Source organism: Ischnura elegans, chromosome 7 (assembly GCF_921293095.1).
Source record: "Ischnura elegans chromosome 7, ioIscEleg1.1, whole genome shotgun sequence".
NCBI classification, from domain to species: domain Eukaryota; kingdom Metazoa; phylum Arthropoda; class Insecta; order Odonata; family Coenagrionidae; genus Ischnura; species Ischnura elegans.
The window spans coordinates 54,476,813-54,501,613 of NC_060252.1; positions in this window are offsets into that span (position 1 = coordinate 54,476,813).

Sequence of the window (24,801 nt, forward strand, 5' to 3'; positions counted from 1 at the left end):
TCATCACTGGTCAACAATCCTAAGAATGGTTTGACGCAGCTCTCCGCTCAATTCTCACAGAAGCTAATCTTTTCACACATATCGTATTTCTTCTCTTTCTTTACCTGTTCCATACATATTTTTCGAGGTCTTTCTTTACCGTTCTTGCTATTGCTTGTCCCTCGACGATTGTCTTCATAATCCACAGGGTTAATAGTAAAAAAAATATATAATTCCTTCCATTCCTTCTTCTCCCTCGTTTCATCAAAATTTTACCCTCTAACACAGTTGTCAATGTAATGATATACTGTAAAAACCTCACGCATTATATGCACTTAGCATCATTATGCAAATATCAAATTAATCGAATTCAGCATTCTGGATTTTGGAGGATCATTGTAGCCTAATGAGTGGAGAGCCTAGTTGGTGAGCGAAGGATGCCGGGTTCAAACCCTGTTCGAAACTTTTGGAATCCTGCAACTTAACCGTGCATGTGCGAGGTAGCTCAGCTAAAGAATCGGGCCCCTGTCTTAAATATGTGCAAAAACAACCCTATGTACTTTAGTCTGTTCACATATACAACCTTATGTCCGACTTAACTTTTTAACTCACGTATTTTATCTTCTCACTCCATGCGAAAGGTTTAATCATGATTAACACTCTTCATGCTCTAAGCGTAATAATACGCCTCGTGAAATCCTTCGATTTTTGCTGCGGGCGTATTATTACGCGTCTTTTGAAAAATCGTAGTTTGCCATTTTTTTAGCAAAGTGGTAATAACCTATAAATAAGCAAATGAAAAAATAAAAGTGAAATCCATTCTTTAAAATGATGCAAAATACCTCGCATCAAAGGTTGAATTATTTATTTATTTTATTTCCAAAACGCCGATTACAGCTCATTTTGCCATTTTATACCGGGGTATTCAACAAATATAACACGAGATGACGTTACCCCGCCGCCAACGAGGCCGACAAGAGTATTTCCGGTACTGGGAATCGAATCAGGACCTCCCGGTGAGAGCCGGGTATCCTAATCACCAGGTAATACCGGAATTATTAAGAAGCAACGCAAAAATATTAAAGATGACCAGTGCTGGAGTACAGATCTGCAGTAACAAGGTCAGCACGGCAGGTGTAAAAATTAGGCCTAAAAACTTTACGTCAAAAAAAGTACTTTGCAATTTTATAAATAAGAGTGTAAAGTTTTCCTGTTAATGAAACTAGAAAAAACAGCATTCCCAATTTTTAAAATGCGTGCGGATCGACTATGCGGACAATTTTTGTCTTACTCTGATAAGAAAATTACCTTCAGTTGGCGCTAATCAGTTCATCTCTCTATTTAATCATCACAATTAAAAATTATGCCATGTTCCTGGAAATAAAAATATTCCTCAGCTATTATATAAGGCTTCAGGATTACCTCCGCTGACATGGAACCGACTTCTTGAAATCATCATAATTTTGGCCATCACACTCCTCAGTGACATTTCCTGTGCCAAATATATTAGCGTCTCTATGGAGAGCGGTGAATATGAAACCAACCGACCAAAAATTAGTTTTTTTCGTTTCTCCTGGCGATTATAATACCCAGTATATCGGATTAGCCCGTAATTCGTCGCTCCTCACGAGTAGGACGCGTTCCGTTTCCCAGGGCAACGGTCGCTTAATTACCGCACTTAATTGCCGAAGACTTCCCACTTGTGTTTCGGCTACCATCACTTCCACTGTACATCCTTTCGCTTTCAACTCGCCAATACTCCTTTTAGCATAACGCATTTACACTTTTTTTTTCGTAAAAATATGGGTTGGGAACGAACGGAGTGGAAGAATCAGCGAAGCCAAATAATAACCATCGTTATTCGCGGCGAGAATAGTAATTTTTCGTTTTCCGAAGCCCCAGTTAGAGATGAGATTAGCATCTTTTTTGTAAAAAAAAGAAGGAGAGGTGAAAAAAATGTACGAAGAAAACGGAACCCTCCGCCGTAATAACTTGCGGTAGAGCTCTAAATGTTTCACGGGGGGAATTCAAATAAGATGAACCATTCCCCCCTTGTTAGCTCCGCCTAGAATTATTCACGGGCCCGCGTGCACGGCATACGAAATTAAGGGAAGAGCGTGTTTAGAAGATGGAAATAATAATGAGCGAGGTCATAAGGAGACGGGTTCACAGAGGGTAAAAAAATATGAACCAAGTGCCTTTGGGGGATGTGAGAAATTTGCTGATGGGAATCACATTTTCAGTGAGGGGGACTATATACGGCAGATAATGCGATCCTCGTTTTTGTTTTCACTTTCTGATGCGTGGGCCAGTCGCACGCAAGAATGCCTCGTAGTAATTACTGTTTGCCGTTTCTTTATGCTGCGCTTGTCTGTGAATGGTTATTGTTTTGCATCCTAGTAAAAAGTCGAGTGTACTTGCTTGAGGTAAATTCCTTATTGCTCGATTCCCTGCTAAATCAAAATGCGTCTAGTTTAAAATATATAAATATACCGGTTTTCAAGAATTATTTTTACATTAAAAAATGTTTTATCAATTCATTTTATGTGTATTTAATTATTTGAGTTTCTTAAAGCGAGTTAGTTAACATGTTTGTTAGTTTTCTATGTAAGCATAATAACAGGATTTTTTTAATTGAACACACAATTGATAAGGAAATAAAAATAATCACTGAATTGAATTGAAGAAAATTGGTATCATATGTGGATAGAACCAGTTCTGTTGGAACAATGTGAGATGGTTTTCCCAAAAAAGGGACATAAATGCATGAATCACTGTGAAGCGATAGATTTTTATGCATATTGAATGAGTGGTTAATTTATAAATTCCTGAACCTCTGAAAACAGCACAATTGGCCTTTTACATCGGGGTTTTTAACTTAATCATTAAATGTGCACGAACACCCATGCCCTGGATAGGAGAAATCTATCTAGGCGGGAATCGACCCCCCCACCTCTAGTGTGATATGTAAGGACTTTGTGACTTATCCCGCCGCCACCGGTCATTCTGCACACATCTCGTTCAGTTTGAGATTTTATTCTGTTTTCCGGCCACCAAAAAGAAATTCCGCTACACGCGTTCAAACGGATATACAAGCTGCTGGTACCGTGTCACTTCTAAGCGTGTCGGAAGTCAGAAGTGACTGACTCAGAACTGTCCTTGAAATTTTAAAGATCATGCTGAATATCCCGTAATCTCCCGTGAAGTGCTTCCTTTTTTCTCTATTCGTAGCGTCGTCGCGCAGTGGGCTGAAATCGAAAAAAGATTGTCAAAATATCAACAAAATTTTTTTAATATGCCAATAGTATATCTGGTTGACATATCTCGAAGTGACTTGGTGATCATTTTTTTATTTATCATGCATGAACGCAAAAATTAAATAAAGCTCAGCGTCCATCATTTTGTATCGCATCGGCCACAAATACCACAACAAAGTCGTAAAATTTGATGAGAATTAGTAATAACATGACTTTTAATAATATTGTAAATTTATGTTACAATTAAATTATTAAAAGTAGTGTGCCTTTAGTTTAAATGTGCTGAATTTCGAAAAAAATTCAATGCGGCAAATTTTGCGAAATGCGTTCAACTCTGTGGCCATGTAATTTGTTTAAATAATTAGCCTATCAAAACACTTTGGGTCAAAACATGCACTAAAGTATTAACAACTACTCTGCAAAATTTCAGCTTCCATTTACCAAAAAAAAACTTTTTGTGCATGGAAGGGGTTTTTCCGGCCACAAAAGGTATGTCATTAGCTTAAACACGTTAATTTTGGAAAAAAGTTAAGTACGGGCAATTTTCGCCAAATTTTTCCACTTTGAGGCTATATATTTCGTTTAGTAAAGAGAAATTCCATTCGTGACGGAATTACCTTAAGAGGAAACTATGCGATAGGACATTATGATAAAATCGTAAAATACAAAAACATTGCAAAAATTCTAACTGTGCATGATAAAAAACATTTATGAAGGTCATATTCATACACATAAACAAAATTAATTATCAAAATACCTTCTAAATATGCCCAAAATTAACATGTGACGGAATTACTGCCACGTCAACCTCCTAAGTGCAACGATTTCAAACATCGTCAAAACTCTGTGAATGGAACATTAATTTGAAAACTTTTAATAAGACTCTGAATAATGTTTTAAATACTGATTTCATAAAATTCAATCATTTAGCTGTTGATTTATCAGGATACAATATCTCCAGCCTAAATTTTAATTTGAGAGAAATAGTTGATATTTTCATGGAAATGCCCCAAAGTAACCTATGAAAAACGATTTCAACACCCAGACTCAAAGGAAAAAAAAAAACATTTTCGGAGTTTTGTCCAGCTTTTTTATTTCAGCCCACTGCGCATCTCCCTGATTTGAATGACAGCAAGGGGGACGTGGAAACTGCCTTGCCAATTTGAGAAGGGGTTAGAAAAATGAAATCGAAAGGAGCAGTCCTAAGTTCTGCGTGGAAATTTTTAGGTGAGCTGAGAGTAGGAAAAGAAGTGGAGTAAAAAAAGGTTAAGGATATATATATATATAAAAAATTCAAGACTCGAGAAGCCATTAGCGACACGGCTCCAGCGACCCGAGACGGGAAACTATCGAGCGACTTCCGGTTGTTCGGAGTGCTGCAGCGAGAGAAAGAAAGGTGGAGGGGGCGATGCTTAAGAATACGCGGTAGTCCAGGCAGTGAGGATGTGCGTAAGGAATGGAATAGGGCTGTTGTCCCATTCTTTACTCCCTCAACCTCTCCCCCTCCCTTTCGTTTGGGCTTGTTAGGGTCAGTGCAGGGAAGAGAGCTCAGGTGTACGTGTTAATCGAGTTTCAGCGACAAGAGGAAATGACTACTGTGGAGAGTGCCTACCTTTCCTGATCGCTAGACGAACACTGGCGATATGGTATCCCATAAACGGGAAAAGAATTGACTCCAAGAGGGGTTTATGTGATTTTAGACTTAATAGTTGTATAAAATTCAGGTGAACCTTGAAAATGGCCGAAACCTGGGCCAGTTGAAATGAATAAATATGTGTGGAACAAGTACTTTTAAAATATTAAATATCAAAGAGTTCCACCGAATTGCGCAGGAAACTATGTCTCTTACTCATGAGTTGGTCAGATTTATTCATTGCCCTTAAAACGGAGATCAATATAAGTGTATACTTTATGTTTTATAAAGATTTATCGGGTTGAATGGATCGTGTTAAATAATTTTAAAATGACCTCAATTTTCTGCTATCCTTTAAGCGGAGCAACAAACTACTTTTAGAAGATATTTATGAGATTTTGAGACTCTAGACTGGATGCGATTAGTTGTTCTAACGTATTCACTGCTCTACAATCGGAGCTCATTATTTATAATTATTATATATATTTTTATAAACGTTTATCGTATTTAACGAATGCTGTAGTCATAATAAAAGAGGGACCTTGATCATGCCATCGATCGAACCTAGTTTTAAGATTTTTCAGGTGTACGTGTTAATCGAGTTTCAGCGAGAAGAGAAAATGACTACCGTCAGGAGTTCCTTCCTTTCCTGAGCGCTATCCCAAGTGGACTGCATAGAGGAGGACTGCATAGAGGAGGACTGCATTCTATCTCAAAGAAGGCTGATTTCTGTTGTCATTTCGGTCGCATTTTAATCGTTTTTCAAAAATTTCCGCGGTGCGGTGTTGAGTGCAATGCGATCCACTTTTTTCCAATATTTTTCATTATTAGTTTGTGTGGAATATCGTTGGAAAGTTGCAATTTTTTATAGATTACATCATCATGTCTATACATTTCGGTGAACACCCTTAATTAAAACATATTTCCCAGTGAAACTCGGATAACTTTGTGAACCCATTTAAATGTGCGGTGGGTGACAACATATTTAGCCTTGAGGATTATAGAATATCGTGTGCTATCCATTAAAAGGAGCAAGAAATGACTCCAAACTGTGTTTTATGTGATTTTATACTCATTATTTGTTCAAATTAGACGCATTCAGAAGAAGTGAAGGAGAGGTGCTATTACACCTTGTACTTGCTTATAAAGCCTTGAATATGCAGCGAGCATATGGGATCCGGTGCAGAAGGACTTAATCCTTCCCTGAATGCCAAGCGCACATAGGCGAATTGCTATCCTTTAAGCCAGGGGTCTCTAATCCTTCAATGTAAAACCCATGTGAAACACACCAATTCCTAGTCCAAAATCGTTTTTACAATATTGGGCTCAATCTCTCGTCAAATTCGGAATTTAGTACAGGTTCTATTTTCTCGAAGTCAATCTCCCATCACTTATGTTGTCTCCTAGTGGCCAAAACAAGAAGCTCCTTGCAAAACATGCGGTTTCACTGTAAAACATTAGTTTGTTCCGAGAATTCGCTTGAAATTTTTAAAATGTGGACGAAAGATGTTGTTTCACTATTGATTGAAGCGTAAAAATCAGCCATCTTTAGCGGGGCATTAGAACACTATTATGGGCAATATTGGAGTAAATTTTTATGCGCGTCATACGGTACTTTCACGCCCGATATTTTAAACAATATTATGCGCCGATTTATTGGCCAATTAATTGTAAAGTGCTATTCGGGCTTAAGGGAAACATTATATGCTTATGCTGGCCGAAATAATAAAAACAAATCAGCGACAATAATTTAATTTTCTCAACATTTAGAGTATCAACATAGAAAATTAGAAAAAAAATATATTGTTGGAAAAATCAGGGCAAAATAATCGATTCCTGCCGATAGTTTTATACAACTAAATTAGTGTCAAATGATATAATCATTTTGGCTTCAACATTTTGTTAAAGTAAAGTTTCAGATTAGATGGGCCAACACACAGGGATTTATTTGGCGGGCCGAATGAAATTGAAATTTTGACTCACTTTCCCATTAGCTATTAAGCTAAACCATCCAAAGTAACTCTGAGCCAGATGACAAAGCAATATGTGAACGCGAAGAACGGCTCTGGGTAAGTGGACACGCAAGTATGTACACGCAAGTACACGCAATCAGTATGATGTGCGAGAACTAAGTAATCGCTGCGATTCAAATTATATAACGCATATCTTTTTGGGATGAGTATTTGAAGGTACTTTTAGGACAGAAAAATGTAATTTTTATAAAAAATATTCTAACATAAGAGGCAATGTAATAAATTGAGTGTCAAAGTGGAACATTAGCCTAACGTTTTTCGTTGTATATGGAACAATTTATTTCGAGACTCTGTCCGCCCAACAAAAAGTTTATTATATCCTTTTTGGCTCGTGATAAAATCGCCGTTTTTTATGATAATATATTTTTATTTTGTATTCAAATCTTTTTCAATTGTTGGCTATACATAAATATTAATTAGCATCATTTTATGAGTATGTATGGACCAATCTCCACCAATTAGTGGCGAGCAACTAGATTTTAAATAATTTTGTGTGACAATGGCTGATATCCTTGGCTTCTCTTGAAACGGGTATGGAGCTAGGATGAGGTACTTGTCGTGACATGGACTCATACCCAGCAAGCACGATGAGGGGAGCAAAGTTCCTATAAGAGTTTTTTCCTTGTCCACGACGGGTGTTAGGCACTTCCGTTGTATGTATCGTTGGAGAGGGACCCCTGCTGGCAGAGAAAATTAAATCTTATTCGGTTGTTCTCGAGCTAATATGTTTACCCGGACATTGCTTGAGAATGGAGAATGAAGATCCTTTCGATTGTCGCTTACTTTCTACGAAACATTAAAATGAAATGGCTCTGTACTTTGATGATCCAACTGCAAGGAGGAATGGTCGCACGCATTGTAAGTGTGAAATCTTTCCTTTGTCCAACCTTGTGTTACGGAATGAAGTCACGTTAGCAGAGAAAAAGTAATCAAGTTGAGGTCATGAGCCTCCCTCCGGAAAGTTAGCCCCGAGCTTAGATTCATGCGATAGTGAAAATGAGGATGTATATATTCATAAGAAAATATTTAGATTTATGCTACTACTTATGCCGGTAATGATGTCAATGCAAAAATGCTTGTATGATAAGATCCGTGAAATGAGTGATAACATTAAAATGAAGTTTTACACGGTGATCCACTTCTTAGGTAGCATGTTACAGGAAAATGTACTCAAAGGTACGGACATAAGGAAGAGAAATGCAATTGAAACATGAGGCGATTATCAGTAAAAAAAAAAAAAAAAAGAGTTGATGAGAGGACCATTGTGTAGGAGTGTCAAGAAAAGGTTGGCAATGAGTCTGATAAAAAGTGTAGCATTTACGAGGCGAATACGCGGACTCAAAGGGTGTTGCCGCCTCTTTGAAACCCTTTTATTCTCCTTCTATCACAGCTATTATTTAGACCTTGCATTAAACTTGCTTCAAACATATACTTTACATCATCCCACACAACACACTTTTAAATTTTGTAAAAGTGCAGCCAATAAGGTTTTTTACACAGGAGAGTCAGTTTTATAATAACATTAAGGAATGAAAGTCCCAGAGAAATATCTGTGAGTACTAAGAATTCTGGATAGCGTAGCCAATTGATCTTTGATACGGGAAACTCTCAAACTATTAATAATGTAAATTTTTAAGTTTTCAGGTGAATTTTCCGGTAAAATTTTCTCGTTTTTGATTGTGTAAATGGTGATTTTCATTGTTCTTAGTGGTGGATTTGCTCGATGCCACAGATGAAATTGTTGGTACTTATTCCTCCTGTTATGAGCAGGGGAGGACTATTTAAGGAGAGAAAGGTGATTGAAATTGCAAAATTATTATTAATATATAAATTATATTACGTTTTCCACAAGCTGTATGCTAAGTTTTTTTATCGAGAGACAAAATATATTACTATCTTATCGCTTAATATGCGATAGGTATTTGTCGGCCTCTATACCCTTTGCAAATCTCAAGAATATTTATTTATTTCTCAAAAAACCTTATCGATCCCAACAATTTACTGTGTCAAATATGTGGAATTCATGTCGACACTGCAGCACTGGAGTGAATCTAACAATTTTGGTTTATTTCTGTGTGTGTATATATATCGTTTGTCGTCAAAAGAAGTATTTCTGGGTAGTGTTCTACCAAAATATATGCTACAGGATATTGAGATGTGTTCGAGTGCGGCTGCAAAAAAAAATATCGCAGATAATGATAGGTCTATGGGTGAAATTGATGACCGATCCCGTAAAAGAGAGGTTTGTGAAAAATGATCCGGCGGTAACATTTTGGTACACCCCTAAATCAAGAGACATCGAAGGCTGAACGGGCGTTTCCACCCTTTAGGGCATTGGACGATACATCTTATAGAAACTGTGTCCTCGGGGTGAATATGAAAGATATGGCGCCAGCCACTCTTACGAGGGTGGGAACATGACTTTTTCCGGGCCTTAAAATTCAGGTTGTGAAATTATTGTCCAAAATTTTAAACTAGTCGTTTATTTTTTGGACCAATTCTATGAGCAAGGACCGGTGGTTAAAGGCATAAAGAATATTTGGACAACTTGCAACCCTTCAACGCGTGTTCCTATCTGGTTCCTAACGGTGATCGAATTTGGTCCACTGAGCAATTTATCTAGTCCATTTGATTTATGTGACATAACAAATACTGGGTTTCCACGCATAATGTTAATATTGCACGTAATGATAACGTGTGCGTTAAAAGGCAGAATATTAATGAGGCAGCCTCCGGTTTTCGTCGAAGTTAAATAAAGTCGCACGTCATATCTCTCGAATTTCTACTTTTTTTATAAATAATTGTATCCTGCAGCATTTTATATCATACGAAATGTGTAACTGGTGGCCGAAGTGTGTATCTGGTAGCTTTTTTCAGGATTTATTCCGCTGAGTAATGAGCCCACTTGCTACTGGTAGCCAGTCCGGTCTATATAGATAAATAAGCCCCTGAGGCTTGAACTTCCATCCATCTTCTCACCTTCGTACGGAAAGCGGCTCTCTCAGTAATAAAAATTCCTGTTTCCTAAGCCGAGTTTCAACTTGAGTTTATCACCATCCAAACGTTTTGGCTTCATTTACGCACCAACATATTTTGCATCGCTCACTGGCGCTCAGAGATTTAAAAAAAATCGCACCATATCACACTGTTTTAATGGAGTGTATCGTTCACTTTTTGTCTGAACTTTAGGAGCAATGTTTCTGAAATTCCAAGGAATATTCATTCCAATAAGCACGAATATTACAAATGAAGATCCCCGTGTTGGCGTCTTAATTTGTTGTCAAATGCCGCGCATTTAAATGGGTTTCCAAAAGTCGCCACTCGCGTCGCTGACGGACAAATTGATCCGAGTTTCACGGGAAATAATTTTTAATTAGAGTTATTAACTGGAATTTACATACATGATGACGTAATCTTTTATATTCTTATTTTTTCAATGTTATTTCTCGCAATTACAAACATTCTACTGCCAATTATTGGAAAAAAGTGGATCTCATTGCGCATATCACCTTGCCGCGGGTATATTTGAAAACCGATTAAAATGCGACCGAAGTGGCGACCGAAATCAGCCTTCCATGGGATGGAATTGAGAATCTTCTAGTCCCCTTGCCAAGAGGACTCGATTAAAGGTCGCCCAAGAACATGGTGGTTAAGCGTTATATTTGTCGCCATTTCGCGCGCACTTTATTCTCTGGCGTCACAAAGCAGCAGTATCTCTTGCATTGTGACTATCGCCATTAACCGTAGTGGAAGTGGTCTTTTTTTAGAAGACAATCGTCTTGCATTCGTTAAATATTTGGTTAAGATGATTTATTGGCTAGGTTAGGTATTAATATTTATTTGTAATTTATTTTATTAAACTAATATTTTATATAATCTGATGTACTATTCACTAGTGAAAAGAGTATATCGATGAATGGTGGCGCCGAGAGTGGTATTTAGGAATATGATTTTTATGCCCGCGGAACGACAGCAGTTCTAACGGTGGACTTGAGAAAACTCTAATATGATATTCGTGGGTCATTCATTCAGGAGTCAAAAATGTTCACGAGCAGACTGCGTAAAACGATTCCTTTTTTTCGCAAGAAAGTTGTACTGTCTTTCACTTTTCACATCTCCCCCTTGCGTGCAATATAGCAACATGAATGTCGTATGAAAGACGGAGCACATTCTCTCCGCAGCAGCAGACGAAATCTCAGACCTATGAGGTCCTAGATGTGTGATGAGAAAGTGAGTCCGTTCCTTGTTGTTGTGTTTTGAATACGCTAACTACAGAACCTTCCCCGGAAATATATGATCTATTAACGTAAACAATCGCTGATATCCTGTTTAGCTGCGTTCGCCTTCTCAATACCACTACATAAATTATCTCTAACAAACGAAACGATTATTAGAAAAAAATGGAAGTTAATATATGAAGTTAAAGTGGAGTCTTTAAACCAGGATTTTTAATATTTTACTGAACTTACTAGACCTTTTGGAGTTATATTTTTCAAGCGGATACGAACTTATACTTGATTCAAGGCAGCGTTTTATTTAATGAGCTTGTTAGTAGAGAAAAAAATATAGCCATCCCATTTTGTAAAATATGAGAGGAATTCAGATTTCGATTTTTTTAGGTCCGTCCTTTCGTTGGAGGAATTTAAGAGGTATCATGGTGACCCCAGGCCATTTAACTTGAAGCAGGGATTTTTCTCCATTAATGAATTTCCATATACGTGTGTGTATCAGTGACGTCATGGAAAAATTAGCAGTCCCGGAACGCACTTCCCTTGACTTTTTTTACAAGTGAAATATTACTCTGTGTGTTATTTTATCATAAGTTATTATTTACATTTTATTACAATTTTTTGTTTTGGTTACGAATGTATAAAAAATTTTGATGCAAAAAAAATTCTAAACGTGTTAGGTATTTGACTGTTATGTCTTCTGTTAACAGCGTTCCGGCGCGTGTCGGTACCATGAAAGCATTACTGTGTATGTATTTTTCTTTCTCTTGACATCTATGCTTAATGTTGATTCAGCCTCTTGAAGTATAGGTCTTGAAGTATTCAAAAACAAATTTTTGCCAGCTTTACGGTATATTTTTTCACCTTCATTCAAAGGTCTTGACAGCGGAGAATGCAACGTGTAACATTGTAACAACTTAGGACTTTCACACTCAACTATGTCCTGGATAGTGACAACCTACCCAGGGGTCGTATTCTGTAACTCCAAACCGATCGGTGCGGCACCGATTCGTCGGGTGCGACGTCACACCGACTCCCGGTAAGAAGTCGTGCGATTCTGTACGAACCCGGTCGGTGCGGCACCGACGAGAGGACGGGAGATCGTCGGTAGCCGTACCGACAGCAAAGAGGTGTCGGTACGGCCACCGACTAGTGGGTTTCATGAATTCCCCGGTGCGCATTGTACGTTTTATTTTGTTTTTACCTCATCACCGAGTAAATAATGAGGTTTTCTCCAATGTTATCTTTTTCTGCCCCTTCGAATACGCCTCTATAATTCACTGTGTCATCATCTATATTAATTACCTTGACAGAAATATAAGATAATGGTTAATAAAAATGAGGTTTGCTAACATATAATGACTTTCTCTCATTTATGTTACCGCACTTTCACTCGCTTGTAATAGGCTTTATTTCTCTCTATCATCATTTACTTGCTCCTTTGACATAAAAAAGATATTTTTGATTAAATATGAGTTTTGCCGCAATGTTATCACTTTATATCACTCTGAATAGGCGACTGTTATTTCACTCAATCATCAATTTGGCGTTTCTCTCGGCATAGAAATAAGATCTTTTTATTTAAGTATGAAGTTTGCCACAACGGTATCAGTTTCTTTCATTTGTAACGGGCAACTATATTTCATTTCATCGTCAGCCATTGATTCCCTTGACGATAAAAGAAGATATTTGTTAATAAGTATGAGGTTTACCGCAATATTATCATTTTCTCTCACTTGGAATGCGCAACTTATACATATGTATTTCACCCAATCACAATTTATTTACTTCCTCGTCATTACACTTCTTTTAATTGCACCCAGCTCCATATTTTTATAACAATTTCCTAACTTGTTCCTCTAATATTACATTTGCATTTGAATCCTACGTTCACGTTCCATGGTATGCTATTTTCGTCTGCTACGGTGCCAATGGCATAACCTTCCGTTGATAACATTTATACGGAACTTACTTAATGACAACTATATTACCAAATCATGAATAAATAGCATTATACGGAACCGATATTTAAAAAAAGAAACTACGATCTCAAGGATAGTTTCAATAATTCATTCCAGCAACAACAATCTCCATCACATACAAACTTTATTGTGATGTTGTAATATATTGTTTCCTTCGATTCTGTAGGTACAGCATTACTACCACACATTATATAAGCATTGTTAACAACTTATCCAATATCGTTTATCTTAATCTAGCAATAAGTCGTAATTTCCGCAAATAAAAAGATTGAGAATGACGACAACAAACTGTGCCAATGAGTCTTCACTTGTTTTTACCCTTCTTTCATTGGTGGAGACACGTGAAACTTCGGATATATTCGGATTTTCCCTGTTTGGGAAGGAAGGGGAACCGTACCGACTGGTTTGAAACCGACGACCTTACAGAATCGCTGAAAGTGTCGTCGTCGGTGCGGAATCCGTTGTCGGTACGGTTTGATGTCCAGTCGGTGGGCTTGAAAGGGAAACCGACCGGTGCGGCACCGACGAAATACAGAATACGGCCCCAGGTGGGAGTCGAACCCGCAACCTTCGCTTTAGCAGGCTACTTTATCCCGCCACCACCGAGACCGGCAAAAAATACTGATATCAATTAGAACCCTTCACTGCATTATGTATTACATATGATACACTACACTAATTGCCGGTTATTTCTGAAGAGCACAATTCTTCCTCTATAGCTGATGGTGTCTAATAAATGATACACCCCATCGTTAAGCTATGTGTTTCTAGAAGTATCAGTAGGTGCCAAAGGTAGGTATCAGTAGGTGATCGGCTTCTAATTATGTTGAAGGGCATCAGCTCCCCTCATGAGAAATGAGTAAAAGGATTTTGCCGAGTGATATCTATAAATTTTATCAGTAAAGGTACAGTGCCAATGAGTTTTCAATGAGTAAATGAAGTAAATTATTTTGTGCAAAATTGCCAAATGTATGATACATATCTACAGGCATTATGTCTATAAGCATTATGTATAAGCATTGTCTATTAGCATTATGCATCACGCATATTAAAATGTTTCCTTAAAAATTAAAAAATAGCAGAAATAGTTATTGAAATATAGTAATGGAAGCGTTTCTGGATACATTTTTGAAAAAGAAAATAAAACGTTTTGGCACGTACCAGTACCATGGTGCCGAACGCACTGGTTAGCAAAAGACATATTAGTCAAATAACACATATCAATTTTGTTACTTCAAAATTTATAATGTATATAATTTTATATAATATATATGTAAAAATTTATAGCAAAATCGAACAAAAAAATTCTAATAGAATTTAAATAATATATTGCAATAAAAAAACGCACAAAAAATATTTCACTTCTAAAAAAAGTTAGAAAGAGTGCGTTTCGGCACTGCTAATTTTACCGTGACGTCACTGGCACGTACCTATTTAGAAATTCATGCAGTTCAGGGTTAAATGAGATTAATCAGTGAAATCATTCAAAGTTTCATCATTACGGTGAAAGAAAAAAACTACTCTAGCACCCTACTCTCCGCGTTAAAAAAATCCATTTCACTACCCCCAAACAGAGATTGATGGTTGCATAGAGTTGAGCATTTTGATCAATGTATTCGGCCAGGTCTACGTCAGTGGCCTTCGCTCGCCCGCCAACGCTCCCGGCTTACCCATCTTGTACCGCCACTGCCTCATCACGTGTCCTCCGCAAAACCCTTGAAGAGGTCGCTGACTGACGACGACGACGTGGGAAGTTCTCTCTCCAGCATCTCTCAACGCGCGCCCTTTTCGGAACAACCGCGGTGACGGATGAAGTGTCGTCCACGGATCAAACAGCGGTGCGTCCCGCCTTTGACGCCCTCGCGATCTCCCGTTCATTTCTTTTTTCTCTTTTTCTATCCTCGTGGCCTTTTAGCATTTTCGCTTTTCGCGAGTTTGAGAGGAGAGTGGAGGTAGACCGAGGAGTAGTTGGTGGGTGCTAATGAAAATCACTCGGGAGATGTCACGACTTGCGTGCGTCGACCGAAAAGCATAATGTTGACTGTAGGGTGTTGCTTATTTTTTTTATTTTTTCTCGGATTTTTGATTCCCACCTCTTAAAATATTCTATAGGGTGCAGAATGGATATCCTAAAAAATTCATCCCGATTGTTTAACATTTATAAGTGGAGCGTCACAAAAGTGGGTCTCGGGACGCGACGCGACGCTTTCAATCAAATTCTTAAGTGATGTACTCCATCGGGAGTTGTCCACAATTATCCCACATATGGGGTTATATAAACAATAGTTTAAACAAAAAACGCGGTTAAACATTTACAGGCCTAATATATTCCCTAAGAAACAAGTTTTAGCCATGAATGAAATGTGGACCGCTGGTTGCGGTACGTGACTCTTGAACCGAGGTCACAGGATCGACTCTCGGAGTCGATATTTATTTTCATAATTTGTTTTTGCCTTTCATTCTAAAGAATCCTGATATTCATCACTATTTTCATGGCTTTCACTGAAAATTTTGTTTTATTGGGTGGAAATCTTTTTCTGCAATGGCTGCAATGTGTTTTTCCATTTTTTTGTAATAGAAGCCTACTTTCAATAATGATGGATAGCAGGCTTCTGTAAAATCAAATTATAGAAAAAGCAAAACCAAATTATAAAACAATTATCCAGTCCGAGGATCGATCCTGGAACTCTAAGTCAATAGTCGTACACCGTAGCCAGCGGTCTACATTTCATTTGTGGTCGGAATTGGTTTCTGAGAGAATATATAGGCCTATATATTTTTATGCGCGTTTTTTGTTTAACTTATTGGTTATATATCCCCATAAGGGGTTTGATTCGTGGACTAATCCCAATGGACTCCAACACTAAAACGTTTGATTGAAATCTGAGACCCAGTTTTTTTACACTCCCCTTGTTGGAGGTTGCTCAAAGAGCATGCATGCAATAACATTCAATTTCCCCGATTTTAGGACATACCTAACATCATTTTCAGGGGTAAGGTACAATTTTACAGTTCAGGGACCAAAAGTCTCTCCATTTTTGCATCCACTCAATAGTTTTTCAGGAATACAATACTTTTCCGCGAGCCACAGCCGCGCGTCATACCCCTAACGGCGAGCTGTTGCCGCTTTTTTTTGCACTTAAAAATCGCTTACCCCGTTTCACCCCGCCTACCCGTTCTGCCCCGAGTTCCCCTATGGAATTTTTAAATCGGATTTCTAACGCTGTGTTGATTTGTCTTGACTGCGAATCCGATCGCTCTGAGGTAATGTTTAAACAAAAATACTATCTGATCTAAAGCGATTACGTTCCAAATTTGGTGAAATTTGTATTAAGCTATTGAGGCATAAGGAGTTGCAATATGTGAAAAGGCAACGCTGAAAATAAGGTATATACAGCGATACATAGCATCCTTTTTGCACAAATCCAAGATCCTTTCTATTCTAACATTATTCTTAAGGTTACTCTAACAATACGAAATTATTTTTAATGCATTTTTTAGGTCATTTATGACGTCACTCGGATAATTGATGCCCATTCAAAAACGTGGTGGTTCAATCCGTATACATAGCAAATCGGATTAATCAAGATATGAAAAAGAGCACTACTATAGAAGTAAAATCAAATGTCTAAGTTGATATTGGGGTCAAACTGAGAGATTGTGATAATATTATTCCCTGGGTGAAGCACACTAATACGCTACGAACTGAGAAGACTTAGGCTTGCTCATATTGTGATAATTACACTGACGATGCTACTTTAAGAGTCATTTGTTCAACAATAATAATGAGAAGATAAATACCCAGATGTAAATGATAGATGCATTCCTAAATGAGGTGATTTCTTTGAAGGAATGATGATTAGAGATGCGTGAAAATAACCCTTTCACTTTAATTTTATAGCACTTTCAGCTACACTTTATAGCATTTAGTAGCATCTATTTTTTCCTTAGTGAAAAAATAGTTTTAAAAAAATACCATTCCCAGGAAGAAATGGAAGCGTTTCTATCTTCGGGAAACTGTCGCATAGGTTGGTGAAGTCCCCGATTTCGTGCCTTTTAGTTAGCGGCGGAAGCGAGTGAAAATGGTCTGGTTCGGCGGTGTAGCTTTCTCGCGCCCAAGGAATACCAGCCAATACGCGGCAAGTGCCGGCGGAGAACGACGCTCGCCACTAAATTTATGAATTTTGCCATCGAAAAGGTAAATTTGCGGTTTAGATATCATAAAAGCGGTGTCATCGCACCTACGTCGCACTTATTTACGTGCATCGATCGCATTAATATCGCATAGGCGATTTTCACATTTCACTAATGATAATTTGTTCGTTATTTTTTTCGTAGTAATATGGTATTTGGAGGAAGTGGTGGATCTATGGTGGGGATAAGGGGTATCCAATTTACACTAGATTGGATGGCAATTTTTTCCGACCCCCACTACTGCTGGAATTTTTAACTCAACTCCCCTGTCCCTATCCTGGATCCGCCACTGTAAATTAGAGGAATTGACGGACAGCTAAGGTCATGCGCCATAAGTGAAGGGTGTGGAAGGAAAGTGGGAGAGAAACCCGGTGTTAGCATTAACCTGCTCGAAAAGAAAGGGGCCAAGTGGACTACGGCTTAACGTCCCATCCGACGGTAAGAAGTGCTGAACCTGAAAAGTCCTCAACAAGGCACTCTAGCAGGGATCATGCAGCTTCTGAAAAATCTCTGCCTCCTCCAGGACTTGATCTCGGACGATCTGGGTAGGAATACAGCACTCTAGCCATCACACCAACCTGATCCGCACGAGGTGAAGATCCATGGTCCAATTATCGAGTTTCCTTCTTCTAGTTGAGCTATTATCTATACGAATATAATAAGTTGGCAACTAACCTCCCGCCGTTTTTTATTACATTGCCTTCATCGAACTCAACTGAACAGCCAGAGCGAGGTAAAAATTTCCTGTTTAGAACTTGGCATATCAATCATTAGTGGTTCTTTCAGCTATATTTCCCCTCTCCGTGCACATCAAGAATTTTGCGGGAACCTTCTGCGGCCTTAAGATTCTAACGAAAAGCAAAAATAAGGGGGTGTCAAAAGTGCAAACAAAATCAGTATGATTCCGTATTGTACAAGTTTTCGTTAAGTATTAATCAGTTATATACCAAGCGCTAAAACGTGATATCCAGGGCCTTGTATCGATGTAAACCTTGATGTATTTCGGTGAGCGTTTCATCCATGAATCAAGTGTCGACTTTGCCGAAGCTGCACTCGGGTTGTACACAGCCGACGCTCTTACCTTTTCCCTCGGGCTTCGTGAAAGCCTTCGGCTAATTAGAGGGAATCCCTCCCAGAACATGTGCGGGAACCGAGTCCTCTTATCGCTAATGAGGAGCGACCTTGCCGTGAACCGGGAGAATTCTTCTTTACTGCACGTTTATAGGTATTGCTTGGGTTGAAGGTATTTTTCATACTGGGAACGATTTATTCTCTGAATCCTCTTCAAGTCAAAACATGGCTGGAGGATTAAACAAAAGGGACTGCGTAGAGGAGGCCCTTCCCATTAAAGGCTGTTTTGTGCTGCTACTTCAGACGCATTTTAATCCGTTTTCTAAAATGTCAGCGGCGCGGTGATGATTGAAATGCGATCCACTATTTTCCAATATTTTGCATTATAGCTTTTGCAATTGCAAGATATTTTATTGGAAAGTTATGAATTTGATAGATTACATAGTCATATATAGATATAAGTTTCGAGTTATATCCCAAATTATACTATATTTCCGCGCGAAACTCGGATCAATTTGTCCGTCAGCGGCGCGAGGGGCGACTTCTTCAGTAACCCGATTTAATCCTTTATAACCATGTTAATTCTAAGCAGCATCAAAATTTTTTTAAATTTCAGTTCTATTCAGGAGATATGTAAAATACCTATTATTTTGAGGCGTAAATTTTAATGACGAAGTATATAACTGTCACGATAATTATCATTGAATGTAAAATTTTCAAGTTCTTAAAATGAAAAATCTTGATATTTGATTTCTCCCAGAATCAGCTCTGGGTTAGAAAGGGTTAAATTCGTGGTCGGTGACAAGATATTTAGAGGCCGATTTGAGGAACCTCTTATGTAATATTCGTGGATTAACCTTTCTCTCGACAAATGGCTAAATAGAGCTTTGGCTAATTATTAATATCCCTGGGTTCAAATCTATATGAATATCCTCGTATAAAAATCCCTTGTTTGTAATGTCACCGAGCAAAAGTAAATTGTTCCCTAGCATTTTAATTCAAACCCCAGAGGTTAATTCTAGCGTGAAGTCCATTCCTATTGAATCAATGAGGATCATATTGAATGAATGAAGTTATATAATGTCAGTTTATAAAATTCGAACTTCATTGAACATTCAGCTGGTTGCAAAGGAAATCAGTTAACGATCGTTATTATTTAGAGTCATAGGTCCCAAGAGAACCATCACATTAAGTACTCGACGTTCTTTATATATTGAAAGATATTTCAAGGTCAGGTATTGTAATTTATATTTTACTCTATTATCAATTTCATGGCTTGGTGAACAAAAACTTGAATACAAACATTTTCATGGCACACCATCTGAAATATTTTATTTAGCTTATACATTCGATGAATACTCTGTCCGTCATAAATTAGGATATTTACCTTTCTTTTCGTAGGTCCAGAAAAAAATGCTTTGGTTCGTATATTTTTCTTTCAAATTGAAACCCATCCCCAAATCCAATTACTCCTAATGAACGTGAAATCTTAGAGCTATATCAATAACGCTTCATTGTTTGGTGGACAATAACTTAAATACAAACATTTTCATGGCACAATATCTGAAATATTTTACTTAGCTCATACATTCGATGAGTACTCTCTTTGTCATAAATTAGGATATTCACCTATATTTTATAGTTTCAGAAAAAAGTTTTGGTTCGCATATTTTTCGTTAAACTTGAAACTTCATCCATAAATCGAATGACTCCCAATAAATGTCAAATCTTAGAACTAGTTCATTTGTGTACAAGCTGGTTTTTCACGACTTAACAACGGCCATTTATCCAGTGTCGTCGTGATTCCGCGTGAACTTGGCACCGACTACAAATAACACCTACATTTGGGATTCCCCCCGCATGTATTTCCATTACGACCAAGGAAGAGAGCATATATTCTCACCTGAAACCAGTGCTGCTTTTTATCCGGTCTGGTATTTTTCTCTAATTAACCACTGCTCACTGTTTTTCCTTCGCGTATCTCCACCCATTCCTGACACGGCCTTCCTCTAGAAAACAACGTCACGTCAATCACCATATCTCTTTTCATCATCTTCACGTCCTCTCAAGTTTTCCCTCCGAGTTTTTAATATTATAGCTCGCCCTTTCCTTTAAATCCCACCCCAGTCCAGAGCTCGCCTAATCTCCCCTCCAAATCACTCCTGCGTCGAAGACAGGTCGCGGAAAATATAACATACATTAAGCCCGCGCATTTTTAGGAGCGAATTTATATTTTTCCCCCGGTGATGATACGCACACAGGAAACACTACTGAGGTAAGAGTCCGAGGAGATTAATCTAAACCTTGTTCCCTTAATGCGTAGAGTTCGTGCGCGTGTGGGAATTTTCTTAGTGATCAGATTCGTTGCTGCGATGAGCAGTGTTTTCGAGGAGATCCCATTGTCCAGCTTTGAAACATTTTAAATCACGCCTGATGTAAGTTAGAGGGTACGATTGCGCACGCCAATGGATCATCATCATATCATTTTCAGTCAAAAAACTGAAGACTGGTTTGACGCAACCCTCCATTCCACTCTCGTGTCAGTTGAGGTTCTTAGAAGCCAAGGGGAGCAAGTGCAATTTTTATAACTTTGGAGATGAGTGTTGTAGATAATGGTTGGAGGGGTAGTCAATATTGTTTTGGCGAAAGTAGATAGCGTCTTATCACTAATTACTGTACAATTTATTTGGTTTTAATACTAAATACGGGTTAGAATGGGCAATTTTTGTTCTTTAAATCCTTATGACCTTAAATCTAAGAACGATTCTAAACAAAGGATACAAGTGAATCATTGATGAGTATATATATAATTATCAGTAATCCATCTGTATCCATTGTTTTGTTCGCCATTGCAATAACCTTTTGTAGTAATAAAATGTATGTATCTTCAATGTATCCGCCATAACAATATTCTGTACCCTATCGGACATCAACCATTATCTGCAGATATCTCCAAAGTTATAAAAACTGCACTTGTATCGCTTGGCTTCTTAGGTCCTCAGTTAATCATTTCATACTCACGTTGGTATGTCTTCTCTTTCCATCCGCATTTGTTAGTCTTACATCAATCATTCCAGGCCTTCCTTTGCTTTTCTTTCCGTCCACTTTTGCTTAAACGATAGTGTTTCTAAGACCATTATGCCCAATGATATGACCGCTTACGTGGTTCAGCTCAAAGACCTATCGAGAGGGGTAAGGAGTTGAAAACACCCTCTTAATTTTTGCGAAATATGGTTTAAAGTGTACCCCCTTCTAATGGGTCGCTTCCGTTTTCCGCACATTTTCTGACCGTCCAAAATGGTCGAATAAAGGTCGAATAATCCGTACGTCTGTATTCTGCGAATGACCAGAAGATAGTAGTTCCGAGCGGGTGTGGTGGCTTTGCGTGGGATGCTCCTGCTAGGTGTAAGACATAGTGCAAAGTTGTGATTTCGTAGTATTGCTGTTCAACATTAAAACTTCACTGAAACTTGAAAGTGAAATTTTATTTTAGTCAGTTATGTCTATTATATGCCTCGAACAATTTTTTTCACAGCTAATTAAGATATTTTCTGCCTACAGGTACCGTAACCATACACCTACCTTAAGACGTGAGAAACGATCTTTTTACGTTGGCATAGCAGCAGTATACAAGTGTTAAATAAAATATTTTGGGCTATGTCGCCGCGTCAATTTTTTTCATGGCCCCAACGTTTCCTGACCGATGATATTCGGTTTCTCAACGGAATCTGATGACATAGATCTGATCTGATCATTAAATATGACAAGTAAACGCGAAAGTTTTAACGAAGAATAACAGTATGCAAAGTTTGAACGCTCACGGCAAGGAAAGTTGGGTTAGTGGTAATGTGCGGAATACAGACAGTCGCGGTCAAGGTAGTTTAGGGAACTACGCCGAAAACGAGCGTTCTTATCTACTGAGGCTGATAAAAAGTGCGGAGTACGAATGAGCAGCTCAAATTATTCCCAAAATGTACAATCTACCCAAAAGAAACTACTCCAAAATTCCACTTTGGGTGTTCAGAGTGCCCGCGATAATTGATTCATGATCAAATTTATGAAAATTGTGCAAAAATATGGAAAAGGTCAAAGGGGTAACTTCGTCACTTTCATCTGTTTTTTTTCATCGTTCGGGCAAAGAAAGTACACGCACCTCTTCACGAGAACATGGCCCGGAAGTATTTAATGGCTTCTTGATGATAATTTTCAAAGGTAAAATAATCCCCTTTATCAGCCTTTTTTCGAGGCGAGGTTTTTCAGGGTGATGGGGTATATTTGCGATCTCCAATTCAAAATATACGAGCGATATATATCTGCACAAGAATTTTGCATCCTGATTAATTTTAAATTGCATCTAATTGCGTAATGGTGTTGGCTCGATGCAATAAACTCACAGTCCATTATTGCAATCGCGCTGATCACCTCTTCTCAGAAATATACTTTGGTGAATAACATTCAAGTCGTAATCAAAATTAAAATATTCTTTTGGAAGTGAGAAGTTAAAAACAATATTTAAGGCATGAGTGTTCATTGAACGAAAAGGAAGTAAAGATATTAATATGAATGAGTGAATGGGATGTCCACGTAAGTTGAGAAGCGTTGATATGGGATAAACTAAGGACTGGGTTTAACAGGCAAAGATCAATTATTTTTCTACCATTTGTTAGTCTTTCGGCTTGTTTATTGTATTAGTTAATTTAATCAGGCTTTTTGATCACTTCAACTTTAATACTGTCTAAGTTTGAGATTTTTATTGTGAAAAGTTCAAATAAAACTTATTCACTGACTTATCTAGACTTGTTATGGAACAGTCGTATCGAAACCGGGCTAGCTATAAATAATAGCTATAAATATGTGTAGATTGAAAACAAACAACTTTTTACAATGAAGGTTTAATTCTTTGGCTGTCGAATGTGGGTGAGAAAATCAGGTTTCTGACTAATTTACGAAGAAGTTTCGAACTGGCATGAATCCATCATTGCGCAATATGGCGATCGTCAGTAGCTATTTTATTAAGTACGCATATGAATGATGTTACTCTGTACTCATCTAAATGTGCATTGGTAATATTTTTCAGAGCTATCTATCGCACAATTCGTATGCTAAACTAAAGCTGCTACAGACGTACCGACAGCGTTACCCATATGTTAATGAATAAGGCTGGGAGCCGCTGGAGACTCGAAGGCTGCGCACTAGGCTTACATTGCTTGGACAATTGAGAATGGATATCTTCAAGAGCGACACGGAGAAAATAATATTAGGGCCCAACTACATTTTTAGGTCCGACTAAAGCGATAAATTAGCCCTTAAAGGACCAAGGGAGGGCTAAAAAATGTCCACCTTTTTATTTTTCCAATATTTTAAGTACTCATTCACCCAATACAGATTTATAACTTCGTTATATTGTCAAATATAGGTTTTAAAAGATAAACATATCTTAATATATATGGAAAATTTTGTTCATACAATGTTATGAGAGCGTAAATACGCGGTGGACACAAAGTAACCCTCCCTTGGTCCAACCTGTGACAAGTTTTTCGACCGAATGGAATCGTGTAATGGGACAAATATTTTAGCTTGGCATTATAATTTATAACTTAATTTGTTTAAATTAAGTATTTAAACTCAACAATATGCTCCATATTGCATTTATGTGTTTTAACAATAGGTTGGAATTACTTACTTTGATTTTCTTTGACAATTTTTTACTTTACATAATTTCAATTATTATTCTGCTGTAAGAAAAGAGATATTTTGCCGAACGGATAGATATGGGAATTCGTTTTTCCCCCGAACCATAAAGGACTTTAATAAATTCTTGTCGTAATTTTGTATGAGTATTTATTTTTTATGTGTATGTAGCTGGTTTCCTAACAAACCCTGCCACACGCCTTTTAGGCAGCTTGCGGGGAAGTATGTAGATGTACTAGAGAGGATGGAAGGCAATGAGGAGTTTTGCTTTCAATAAGATAAGAAAATGATAACATGTTGGAACCTAAAACTTCTTCTTCCTTCTTCCTAAAACACTTCCATCAGGACGCTAACACTGCTTTAATTTCTGTTGAATACAATATTCCATTTTCCTTTCGTACCAGAAGAAATTGCCACGCCTCATCAATATGGATGTATATAATTACAAATGTCAAAGAACTACCGTGCATCTCTCGAATTAAATTATTCCCCAATTAATCGCCAGCCACTGTAACGTAATCGTCTTCGCCAATCCCCGAAGCAATCTATATTCGCAATAATACTTTTCATAATGATCAAGCGTTTACGTATGGCCATAATTTTACCCAGTAATTCCCATCTAATAGGAGACGTGTGAGGAGTGATCGCATTTAAAAACGCACAATCATCTGAAGATCTTGTCCATTGCTCGTCTATCACCCCTGTATTTCCTTTCTACAGTTTTCGCTTTTA